At 37.6% G+C, this 12851-nt stretch overlaps 1 protein-coding gene across 2 annotated transcripts in view; it reads left to right on the forward strand.

Moving 5' to 3' along the window:
• Nucleotides 1-4055: 4055 nt before the first annotated feature.
• Nucleotides 4056-12851, forward strand: part of TFEC (transcription factor EC) — a 191632-nt gene continuing 182836 nt past the window's right edge. For both annotated transcript variants that reach the window (XM_019743198.2, XM_074315689.1), the window contains exon 1: nt 4056-4139. The gene's annotated coding sequence lies outside the window, so the exon portion shown is untranslated. The remainder of the gene's footprint in view (nt 4140-12851) is intronic.

Consider the following 12851-nt stretch of genomic DNA (forward strand, 5'->3'; position numbering starts at 1 on the left):
TAAACTATATTTCAGTTTTTCATTGATAAATGGGAGGGAAAAAAACCCCCATAAATCTCTTCCTCTCACGTCTCACATCTGTGACACCTGTTGAGTTCCCTGTGGCAGAGTTTCTTCGATGGCATCAACATCCATTCTTCCCTTTTTATTAAAAGAAATCCTGACTTTCAGCAGCATGCCTGGCTGCCTTACGAGGCATTGTTTTCCAGTTTCCCTCTGAGACTTAGTTCTGACCAAAAGGATGGGAGAGAAAGTGATGTGTGCCACTAGAAGATGACAAAACTGGTGCTGGCTCTCTGGCCCAGAGATGGAAACCCCCTGTTGAGAGTGGCCGTTGACTCACACCAGTCCTGGCACCTCTTATCTCTGTACGATTATATGAGCACAAAATAAATGATCTTGCTTAAGCCACTGTATTTTAGGTCTCTGTAGAAGCTTAGCGTATGCCCATCAGAGGAACACAGCACTCACCTAGAGAAAAAGTAGGCAGTTTCTAGATAAACACTGTTGTGGGGTCTTTATTACCCTGAGTCTATACTCTTTAGTGCTGGTCATGGCAGTATAAACATCAGAGATATTTAAAAATTCCAGAGATTTTTATTGAGCAGTGGTTTATGGGGCAGAGCTGGTGCCAACGTTCATAGTCTCAGAGGTTCTCAACAGCTATTGGAGCAGCTGCTGTCTCCTGGCTGCCTGGACTTCAAGATGGAGACTCAGAGAACCGGTCACCTTCCTCCAGTAGTGTGGGTCTCTGCCCTGGGGCTTTTTGGCCTAGACTTCCCAGGATGGGCCTCCCTGCCCTCTTCCTGTGTACCTGGTACATGACCCCAACCAGCCTGAGCAACTGACTTTGTAAGTGTCCATTGGAAATGCTTGGGAATGTGGGTCCCGGTTGGGTTTCTCTGCCATTAAACACTGGGCTATATTTTAAAGAGTTTCCTTTTGATTGGTTAAAATGTAATTGAAATTTAGAAAAATGCGTTCTGTAGAGAATTTGAGATTTGTAAACCCAGACACTGGTAATAATCCTGCTAGTCATATGTGACAAAGGGAAATTTTGTTCAACAATAGAAACCAGCAACTATTGAGTATTATGCAAAATTATGTGTCACAGTAATCTCATGATGTCTCCGTTCAATTTTCTCCCTGTTAATTATAAGTTTTATGAAGGATTTGACTGATTTAGGGGTTCATCTCTGAGTTCCAGGCTGATGTGCCTGTGTACTTCGTATGCCTACATTGCCTCTTGCGGGCTGCTCTTTCTAAATAATTCTTCTGATGTCTACAGCAATAGGTCCACAGGTGTTTTCTTTCCCTATGTGTTGCCTCTATGGTTTCCTCTTTATCTGGGTTTTCTTGATTCCCAATCTTCTCAGTGAAAATTACTTTTTGAAAAATAACCAACTTTAGCAAATAAAAACTTTCCTCCTCTTCCTCCCCCTCCATGTTCTTCCCCTTCTTCTATGCAGACGCTGTTCTTGTGCATCTCTTAATGCAAAGACCTTCCTTCTTCCCTCACCATATCATGAGACTATTCCCGACATACTCAACATACTTGTATACACACCTACACATGCAGAATACTCCATATCTCTCCAGTTTGACTCTTGTCATAGTAACATAGCTCTGAGAATGGCTGCAGAGAGAAAATCTGATATATATCTATATCTATATATCTATATCTATATATATCTAATCTATCTACTATCTATCTATCTATCATCTATCTATCTATCTATCTATCTATCTATCTATCTATCTATCTATCTATCTGGTGGCAAAAATATATACACATTTTGAGAAAGGGAAACTGTATTGTAATACTCAATATATACCAATAACAAAATATGAACACAAGTTTGACTTCGGCAATTACAAGAGGTGCTCAAAATTGTTACCATCAGCGTCCAGACACTTCTGATTGCGGCAAACTACTACTTGAGCAACGTTGACCCAAGTGTCCACTTGTATACAATTTTTTTTGGCACCCTGTGTGTGTGTGTGCGTGTGTGTGTGTAAATTTTTATATAAATATAAATCAGTATATATCAAAGTACTTGGAACCAATTGTGTCAGCTGGACTAATTTAATAACTTCCTATTTCCACATTTGGCCCTCCTACAATCTATTCTCCACAAAGTAGCCTGGGTGATCCTTTGAAAATGTAAGTCAAATCATGTTTTCCCTCAGCTCAAGCCTTCTAATGCTTCCATCTTGTTCAGAATAACATTGACCACCCTCATCATTGCCAGCAGTGAACTTGGTTCCTCCTCTACTGCTTTGACCTCCTTCCTCACGTTCATGGTCTTGCTCATGTTGCCTTAGTCGAAATGGCTTTCATGCTATTCTTCAACCACACTAAGAACACTCCTGCTACAGAGCCTCTGCACGTGCTGTGCCCACAGCCTGGAATGCTGTTCCTTCAGTGTCTGCACAGTTTACATTCCTTCACGGAATTCTCTGCTCAAACGTCAACTTAACAAGGAGGCCTTTCTTGACCTCTCCTCCTCTCACACACAACCTTTGCTTGTCACTTTCTGTTTCCTTCATCACAGCAAAGAATTTGTCTAACTGCTCAGTTATCTACTCCTTTGGTGCCTAGAGCAGTACCTGGCATGTGGTAAATAATTAATGAGTATTTAACACATTAAAAATAATTAAACACTTTGCTAACAAAGTACTTCCTGAAAGACATGTTCTCAATTAGTCTATAAACCAGAGTTAGACATTAATTAAATGCTTAAATAATTATTGGAATAGAATTTGCCTTTAATTTCTAAACATTTATTTCTTATCCCTTGTGATATAAAATACTTTATTAGGTGATTGGGGATTTAGAGAACAATGGAATATATTTCCACCCTCTAGTAAGAGCAACACATAAAACTTGTAAATCATTTTATTTGATATTCAACTTTGTTATACAGACAGAGAAGCCATTATTGCCCCCATTTTACAAATGGGAAACTTCAGTTTAGAGTGTGTAAGTGACCTACCCAAAGTAATGCAACAAGTTAGTGAGGGGCCCAAACTTTGCTACTGACTAATTGGCATTATTTCGGCCAACTCTCCAGATCTCCAAGCCTTGTCTTCTTTCCACTTTACCACGCTGTCCTTCTAAACATCTTCTATAGAGGTAGCATAGCTCACGGGGTAAGCAGAAGTTTGTTCTTCTCCATGTGGGTAGTTAATGATACACTGCTTCTGAGAATAGAGCAATTGTAACTTCACCTCCTGAGACAGTGAGGATTGGTGAGGTTAAACACATATCTTCCAGATCCCGGTAGTTAATAAAGTCATTTTATTTTTATTGTAGCATACTACAAGCCCAGCATAGGTTATAGCAGGGTTTTGACCATCAGAGTCAGAGGGGCCCCTGGGTTGGTGGCCACTGCAATTGAATACCTACTTCCACAATTAACAAGGCAGCTGGAAAGGGGGGCTGAAGGACTATGCCGTCCCCTTTCACTGGCCAGAAGTAGTCCCATGGACACTCCTTCGGGTAAGTCAGAAAGGAATATGGATGAAAATTGCAAACACTGGCAATGATTATCATACCTACCCATTGACAAATATACACACAGACACACAGGTGTATGCATGTTACTTTTTCTGGGACGATAACTCACTTGCCTCTGACTGTGGTGAGCCCAGTGTTTCCTCCTTAGGTTTACTGGTTGAGTTCTCCAGGAGGGTTTGTAAAATCCAGGCAAATGGAAGCCAGATGATGGTGACAGAAATAATTTGTTTCCTCCTGGGAGCCTGTCCCCAACACCACAGTTTGTGTTTGCCTCTCAGTTTTTATCTTAACGTTTATTTGTATATAGTTGATAAAATAATAAAATATTTGATGAAGGGGAAGAAGGAAAATAAAAAAATTGGGTTGTCCTTTGCAAATGCAAACTATTCAAATCATGGTCTGCTAAATGTTGCTTATTCTCTTTAACATTATAGTCAAAAGTATGAGAAATGAATGTAATGCCGAAAAGAGGAACTAAATCATGGTTTATATAGCTTGTCCTCCCTTAGAGTAGAAAAACTAGAGAAGTAGGAGTAAACAGAAAGATAATGCTTACCGTACATAAAAAGCAAATGGAGAGATTGACTCTCACTCACTGTGTTCCTGAGCCTTACCAAAGGTAATGTTTTTCTTCTAAATTATTTAATTATAACTGTAAAATATAAAATTACTTATATCCAGGGCTTTAAAAGCACATAACTATACATTTCAACTTAATTTTGTGTTTAAGTATTATAAACAAGCAAACTTTAACTTACATTTTACTCTATAAGCTAGAAATAGATACAATTTTTAATGCTAATTTTAAAATTATTGGTAACCTTTGATTATAATGCTTCGGTGGTGAATTAGATAAAATAAAAAGGAAATGGTGAATTGAAGAACTGATATGTGAGGCTTCTATAATGTCATTCTCTTTTGACTGTGCAAGAATGGTTTCAAACTTTGCCAACATTTATAAAGAATTGGCACAAGTATGTTTATCTCATTTTATGCAATATATGTGTTTACAAAGAATGGATTTACATATCATATATGTGATTTACATATCATATATGTAATGGATTTACATATCATATATGTAATTACATATCATACATGTAATTAAGAAATATAATCTATTTATCTGTCATCTATTAGTCATCTACCTATTTATAAAAAGAGCACAGACAAGAACGTTATTTTATAGAACATACTTTTGATAAAGATCATATGCATTATAAATCTGAAATTCTGAAAATTGCATTTCCTTAATGTGAGCATAAATAGCTTTGAACTTCATAATTTACTATAAGACACTTATTTCTCATAATTTACTGCAGTAAATATATTTGCAACTTAGTGATCATTTCATTTATCATGTTGAATCCTATTTCACATAGCCCTTGAATGGAGAGAATGAGTTATTTAAAAATAAAAACTTTTAAAATAATCACTCTAATTAGATATAAATGATAAGAAATACAGATTATTCAAATTCATATTTGTAAGGTTGACTTTAATTATTGTTTGAAGCATGATAAATTATATAGTAAATAAATTAGCACAGCATTTTATAATATTTTAAGAACAGAAATGAAGGATTATTTGATTATAATTTTTGGCTACTTTATATTTTTAACATGAGCAGATATCAAAAATACAAACAAGTACAATTAAGCAAAGGCCCTCTTCAACTCACATAATATTACTGAGGATTTGTAAAATGCTGTAAAATATAATTTATATTGTGATAGTTTGATATTGGTATCACATTTTATAGTTGTATGCTATTACAGAAGAAAGGGAAAACATAACTGTTTATCCATCACTGACTACTTTCAGCAAGGGAAGCACAGAACTTCATAACATATTTTTATAGCTCGGAACTTACATTTCTTTTCTTTTGGATATCATTAAAACTTCCTTTAGCATACCTTTCACTTTTGGGGGGAATTGTGTTAGAGTATTTTAAAAAACAGAAAATCAATTGCTTAGAGAGCATAATTAGGATGTGAATTTGTTAAACTCTGCTACAGATACATTTAGTTGCTTAAATTATATGAGGCCGACAAGAAGAGGGAGCACATGCTTCAGAGATTTGCATAATTTTTCACATAACTAAATAATTTGACTTACTCAGTTTAGATATTTCTTCTTATCCATAATGCTCCTTTAAAGCCACTGAGTTTTAGCTGATAGTTCTTGTTAAAAATGAGAAATGATGTAAAGAAATAATCATTCAAAATACACTGTAGGTTGGGAAATGGGCCAGAAATACCTTTTTACAGCATTATATGGGAGAAGCTCAGGTGACAAATATAGGATTGAATTTTAGAAATATTTTTCTGTTGGTTTGCTTATTACCTGTACCCATTTACAGACTTCATAGAATTTTTTTTTTTTGTAGTCAAACCTGTTCAATTTGAATGGCACTATTGTTATTCCTTAGAAAAATATTATGAGACAAATAGGAAAAATGATAATGAATGTGAGCCACACCTATTATTAGAAAGATAAATATGAAAGTGGAAAATGGAGAAGGATTTTAATTGCATGTGGAAAAGAATAGATAAAGAGATATTGAAACAATTTAAGTATCTGAATAATAAGATCTGTGGGTGGCATCACACAGAGAGTGCTTCTTCTAGAGAATACGCTTTAAAAATATTTGGAAATAATTTCCAAAATGTGAACTGTTGACAATCCTCCTCAGATTGTCTTCTGATGCGATTAGTGTATTCTTCCCCAGATCAGAGTAGAAATCACAAAGCTATTTCTCTAGTTAGAACAAGCTGCTTTCCTGAACAGACCCTTCGGTTCAGCTTCCCCAAAATAACCAGAGGATCCCTGTACTGTAACACCCAACCTCACATTGACCGGGAACCTCAGATTATTAGATTTTGTAAAACTATATGAATTGTTCAAAAATACTGGAAAGACAAGAGCGGTCATATTTCTCCTTAGAGGGAAATAAAATAAAATTTCATTTCCCATTCACCAAATCTAGTATCAGTGACTTTGTGTCTCCTTCTTCATTTTTGGGGTTGTTCTTGGATGCTAGGATTTGCACAGTTCAGAGGACACATTGTGGAGGTTTAACTGTTAGTCTTCAGTTGTCCACGTGATGGTACTGTCTCTCGGGCCCAGTTGTGTCCTGTCCCATGTGGGGCCAGCCACCTCAGAGGGCCAGGTCCGTGGCGCTGGAACTTGCTGCCCTTTTGTGCCACCTGACCTCAAGAATCCGGCTGCCAGGAATTGGGAATTTTGCTTCTTCACCACTCTTCAGAGGTTTTCCTTTTCACAGAATCCAATTTAATATCTTTTAAAATGTGAGGCTTTTAAAAACAAAAGTATAGTTAATTCCCTAGTGCTTAAGGAAAGCGCAACCCTAGCTATTTTATTTTAATCTTAAAGTAGTGTTTTCTTAAGTTTATAAATGAGAAGATTGTGGCTCAGAAAAAAATCGGAAACTTGTGTATGTTTACGTGAATAGTTAATAGGGGACATTGAATTTGAAACTAGGTACCTAATATATGCCAGATGAAGAATTCAAAGTTGAACAACATACAGCCATGTGCTGAAGGAGACTGGTATTTGGTGGAAAGGAAGGCAAATGAGATGCAAATGAATGGTTTTCGGTGTGACAGAAGTTAAAGTTTGTAATTATATTGGAACATAAGAGAGAAAACAGAGGAGGAAATGGACAATTCAACATGGGTTGCCCAAGTAAATCTTCAAAGAGGAAGCAATAATTTTGAGAGTTGAGGAGTGAAATCTTACAAAAGACAGAGAAAGGTATTTGGGGCATTTTTGCTTGTATTATCTTGTAATCACTTCCAACCCCACATTTACCATCTTACATTTTGTTTTCCTTCTGTTTCTTGATTTTTTCCCCCCAAAACACTGTCCGTTCCCTACTAAGTGAATTTTGTCACAACACATCATTTGTAATCACTAATCCATTTCAGTTAGTGGAGTATGTTTTTCTTACTGTGTTATTCCATAAGTACTGAATATAGTACATATAGTATGTGCACTGTTGAATACATTCAATTTGTAATGTTATTTGTTCTTGCTTATTTGTTCTGAACATCTGAGATCTTCTCAACTGTTATAAAGGGAATTAATGAGGGGGGAGGGAAGAGGAGAAAATGGGAAAAGTGAGCCAAGGAAGACAAAAGAAGAGAATAAAGAGAGAAGAGAGGGTGGGGAGTAAGGGATGGAAAGGAAAAATAACTGTTAACAAATGTAAGCAGCTCTATGCTAGTTCTTTTATGTGCTTGCGAAGCTTCTACATTGAAAAGGAAAGCATCCTGTGATCAGCAATTTCAGGGATATAATTAAAGAAGGACACGACTTAAAAATAGAGCATGGGCATGAGAAAGTATAGGAAAGATCAGGTGAGACATGTTGGAGGCCTAACATAAAATCAAAACTCTTGCTATAATAGGAAGTCCCCACATTATTTTCTAAGTGATCAATTTTAGTTGAAGATATTTCAAAAGAAAAGTTAGCATTACGCACCGAAGCAGAGGTGAAAAGAGAGTGCCAGCAAGGCCCACTTAAGCTACGTTTTTCATATGGTCTAAAATGTGTATGTAGAGCAGAATTACCTGGTCATAGGATATAAAAATGGCAAAGTATGCAAATGACCTTTTAGTTCAAAACCTTCATTTTGGAGATGAGGAGATGGAGACCTAAATGGGACAAAAAGGAACGGTTAGGAGACTTGCCCAGATTCCACATCGTAGGTTCTTTTCCTATTGAATTGAGGCCTACTAACATCGATATGGAAGATGGCGATTTGTGGGCTACACTTAGGAAATATAAAATAAGCCCCTGAGAAATCAAGCAGAAATTCTAGAGAATCATATTAAGGAGAGAGCTACAAACACATGTGACCCATTGCTATGTGGCCAAACTGTTTCAAAGATTCAAGGCTGTGGATAGGTGCATTCAGGGGAAGCCCACATGAAATTAGATATTTCTCAGGGTCGTAATATCTCATTTTCTTGTCTTTTAACTGTCTTTTGTTAATTGTGAATTGATTGTAATCTCAGAAGTAGAACAGATAAAAAGTTTAACTAATTTTTAAAATGAACTCTTCCTCTTGAAATGTTTTTGCCACCTGTGATATATTTTTTATACACAAGTAATGAGTTTCAGAAAGAGTAGTGTCTACTATTCAAATTTATTTATGCAAATGTGCTCAATGACCTGTCTTTGTGCTTTAAGAGAATGAATTCTCTCCCTCCCTTTTGCAATTCTGGTCCTCCCAATGACTGAGCCTGGGGACAGTGTAGACTGGGAGGTCCCACTCTGCTCCTGGCACAGGCCCAGATTCCTTCAGAGTGTGACAAGGGCCAGGAGAAGAGGGTACTTGCCTCAGGTGCAAAATTTAAGGGGACACCAACAAACTCAGAAATCAAGACAAATAATATTTTTATGCAATCTTTTAAAAAAAATCCTGAAATTTTTAACACAAAAAAACTGCATAACGAACAAAGAATTAAAGGATCAGTTAACAGCATGAAGCCGGGGCAGATCAGAGCCTGAGGCAAGAGGGAAAAATCAGTAATACCAACCTAAAATTGGGAGAGTAACAAGGAGTTTTAATTTACTGGCAAGCTAGATTTTAATTAGGCAGTCACGACTCAAGGAATGTTATAACAAGGCAGAAAGACAGAAGCATTTATTCAGTCAGCCAACCTAATCTTTTTCGATATTTTAAGGCTCCAGTTAAATGTGTGGACTGAAGATGGCCAGGTCAGGAATGTGCTTGAGAGATGCTGGTAAAAGCGAATGATAAGTTTTCATGAGTGGACATTCTCCCTGGAAATGTTTCTCCAGGACTGTGAAGACATTAGAGTTGGTAAAAAGCAAAGCATCACTGAGTTTAAAATAGGATCACAGTAAAGAGCAAAACAAAAGAAATCTTTGAGTTAGTCCTCTGAGGTAGAGACCCTGGCAGGGTTGCCGTAGGTCCGATGACACAGTGAGAAGGATAATACAACATGGAAATATCTCAACTGCATAGCAAAGAATTGCCTTTGGGAGAGCAGTCCTTCTTTGATAGCTTACGTAACATATGACATTTGGCTACGAGGCTGAGGTTGCTTCCCTTTACCTGGCTAACTTCTCTTCGTACTCCAGTACTTAGTTCAAGTATTAACCTTCAAGAAAGCTGTCTCTGGTTCCCCAGTATTGGTTACATCTCCCATTATGTATGTTCATTGGACCCAGTATTTAGCATTAATCAAAATGAGAGTATATCAGTCAGAGAATCAGAAATCACACTAGATATGTGAAGCAGAGTGAATAGGCGAAATCATTATGCAGGTGGTGAAAAGGTTGATTCCACATCCTGGTTCTTTCCCTATTAAACTGGGGCCTATTAAGATTGATATGGAAAATGTCAGATTTGTGGGCTACACTCAGGAAATGTAAAAACAAGGTGAGGTAAAGCAGACTGGGAGTGTATTTGTGATTTGTTAGGGTGCCTAATGGGGTGCTAGACCTGCCAAGGAGGACAATTTGGCATGGGTTAGTAAAGCTGAAATGAGGAAATCAGGGCCAAGGATGTCACAGAAGGGTCATAGCCACGTTCAAAGACACCACCTATAAGGCAAAGAGAGAGGACTAAATACCCAAGAGAGAGGACCACCCATGACTTCTCTCCTCCTACCATCTTACAGTATCATATCAATGCCTTGCATTATCCAAACCTTACTGGAAGTCAATCGGCAAAGGATTCTGGAAAATAGAGTTTGTAGGGGTCTCTGGTCCCCTGTAATACATCATAGATTGTAGGGGAAGGAATTGAGCTGGGGCAAATAATTAATGTTGGTATACGCAGTAATTATATATTAGTTAATGCTATTATCAGGTCAGTGCCCATCTCTATAGACAATCTGCAATTCCCATGGGTCAGGAATGTGTCTGACTTACTAATATATTACCAGCATATTTCACAATGCCTGGCCCATAGAAGATTTTGGTGAACGAAAAAAATATGTGAATTAATCTCGTAATCCCCAATATACTTTCAAGAGTCACGATCCCCACTGAGAGTTAGCTGTGAGCTCCTTCCACTGCCAGTGTGAATAGGAACCTCATTAGATATCAAGAAATAGTAAAGCCTCCATCTGAAGAAAGTGGGGAACAGAGATGAGAGAGAAGAAGGAAAGGAAGTGGATTAGAAAGTGACAGAATTTCAGACCTTAGAAAAGTTTCTTCTGCCTGCATCTCCACGCCTTGACCCATCTTGCCCTCACACTTCATGGGCCACCCCAGTCCATGTATCTACTTGGGAAGATCTTTGTCAGAAGAGGGAAGACATGCATCATATGAATAATGGCCACAGTAGCTGAATCCTCATGAACTAACATTAAAGGACAATCTTCCTAAAGTCTGTTGCATGACTAAGTTTAGTGAACACTGTGTTGTTTACCAGTATATTAGGGCAGGATCACTCTTCTCTCTTTATGATTTCATCTAATCCTCTGCTTCAAGGAATGGGCCACATACACCAGATTTCAAAACCTAGGGACACTTGTTTCCCCTCTCCTTCTGTGAGTCCAATTAGTGTGCATTAGCCACGCGAAGTTGCCTTACAGTTCACTGATGTCCTCTTAATTTTTTCAGACTTTTTCTGTAAGTTTAATTTTAAACAGTTTCTACTGTTATCTCTTTAAATTCACTAATCGTAGGGTTGAATCTGCTGTTAGTCCTATCTAGTGCAAATTCATTATAAATTTTATTGGTTAGCTAATACGTTAAAGGAACAGAGATGGTTTTTGCTTTTTATTCTTTGCTCAATTATTGCTAATCACTATTGGTAAAGTGAATTATTAGACAGGGAATGCAAAACACAAAACAAGTAACTACAACTGTGACATCAAAGAAAGAAAATAGCCACATCATCACTACCATTGCTTAATTTACTTGAAGAATAAGGAACATCAGTGCTATTTGTCCAGCCTGTTGGTGTTTCCTGTGGTTATAAGCTTTTCCAATTCCCAAGCTAGGATTTATACTACCCAGTGTCATTTTTACCTAGATGCTGCATTTTAATTTTCTAGAATTTACATTTAGGGTTTTGCTTTTTTTATACTTTTATTTATTTTAAGTGTGTTTTTCCAGGACCCATCAGCTCCAAGTCAAGTAGTTGTTTCTATCTAGGTGTGAGGGCGCAGCTCACAGTGGCCCATGTGGGGATCAATTGGCAACCTTGTTAAGAGCACCGCGCTCTAACCAACTGAGCTAACCAACCACCCCTACATTTAAGTTTTTAAAAATTTGTGTGTCTCTTTAATAGCTTATGCTTTCCTCTACCTTCTTGAACATATGGAGTATAGCTATAGTAGCTGTTTTGATATGCTTTTAATGGTTGCTGCCTTCTGTGTCATTTGTTGACCAGTTTTTATTGAATGTTTTTTTCCCCCCACATGATCGGTCTTACTATTTTCCTACTTCTTTGCATGCCTGGTGATATTCGACTGGATGGCAAGCATTGTGAGTGTTGGTGCTTGTAGTAATTTTTAGAAACATTTTTGAGCTTTGCTCTGAGATGTAGTTAAGTTGTTTGTAAACATTCTGATCCTTTCACAACTAGCTTTAATCTTGCTGAGTGGAATCAGAGCAGACTTTAAGGGTAATTCGTCCCCATTAGTAAGGCAGTATCCTTCCCAGGACTCTTCTTGATGCATGCCCTATGTATTACAATGTTTCTTTTGTTCCCAGAATTTAACCTTTGTAAACCATTCCAAACTGTGCATGATCTCTGGAAATTGTTTTTCCTACTCCTTTCCAGTACTTCCTGGCCCAACCAAAAGGTGGTTTGCTGGTATACATGGTCTGATCAGTCCTTAGTTGAAGACTTTGGGGCACCCTCTTCCGATCTCAGCAGCAACCTCTCTTTGTGCCTCTGTCTGCTCTGGTACTCTGCCCTACAGATCTAACTACCCTGGGCTCCCCAAACTCACATTTCTGTCTCCTCAATTAAGAGAGAGTTCTGGGCTCTGTTTGGATTTTCTCTGAGCTGTGGTTTGGAAACTCTCTCCAGGTAGTAAGCTGAAACAATCATAGAACTTGGTCGTTTATTTCCCTTCTCTCCCGCAATACTGCTCTCTGCTGCCTATTGTTCCATGTCTGAAAACCATTGTTTCATATATTCTGTTTCAGTTTTCAGTTGTTTAAGGTATGGGTGTAAATCTGGTCCTTGTTCCTTTATCTTTGGTGGCAATAGAAGTCACTGACATTTTTTACTAAACTAAAGTTCTCACACACATTGATCCTACATGTTATTTTTTAAATTCAGAGTCTCGGTGCACTTGGAGAGATCTGAGTA

The sequence above is a fragment of the Rhinolophus sinicus genome, linkage group LG11 (assembly GCF_036562045.2).
Source record: "Rhinolophus sinicus isolate RSC01 linkage group LG11, ASM3656204v1, whole genome shotgun sequence".
NCBI classification, from domain to species: Eukaryota; Metazoa; Chordata; class Mammalia; order Chiroptera; family Rhinolophidae; genus Rhinolophus; species Rhinolophus sinicus.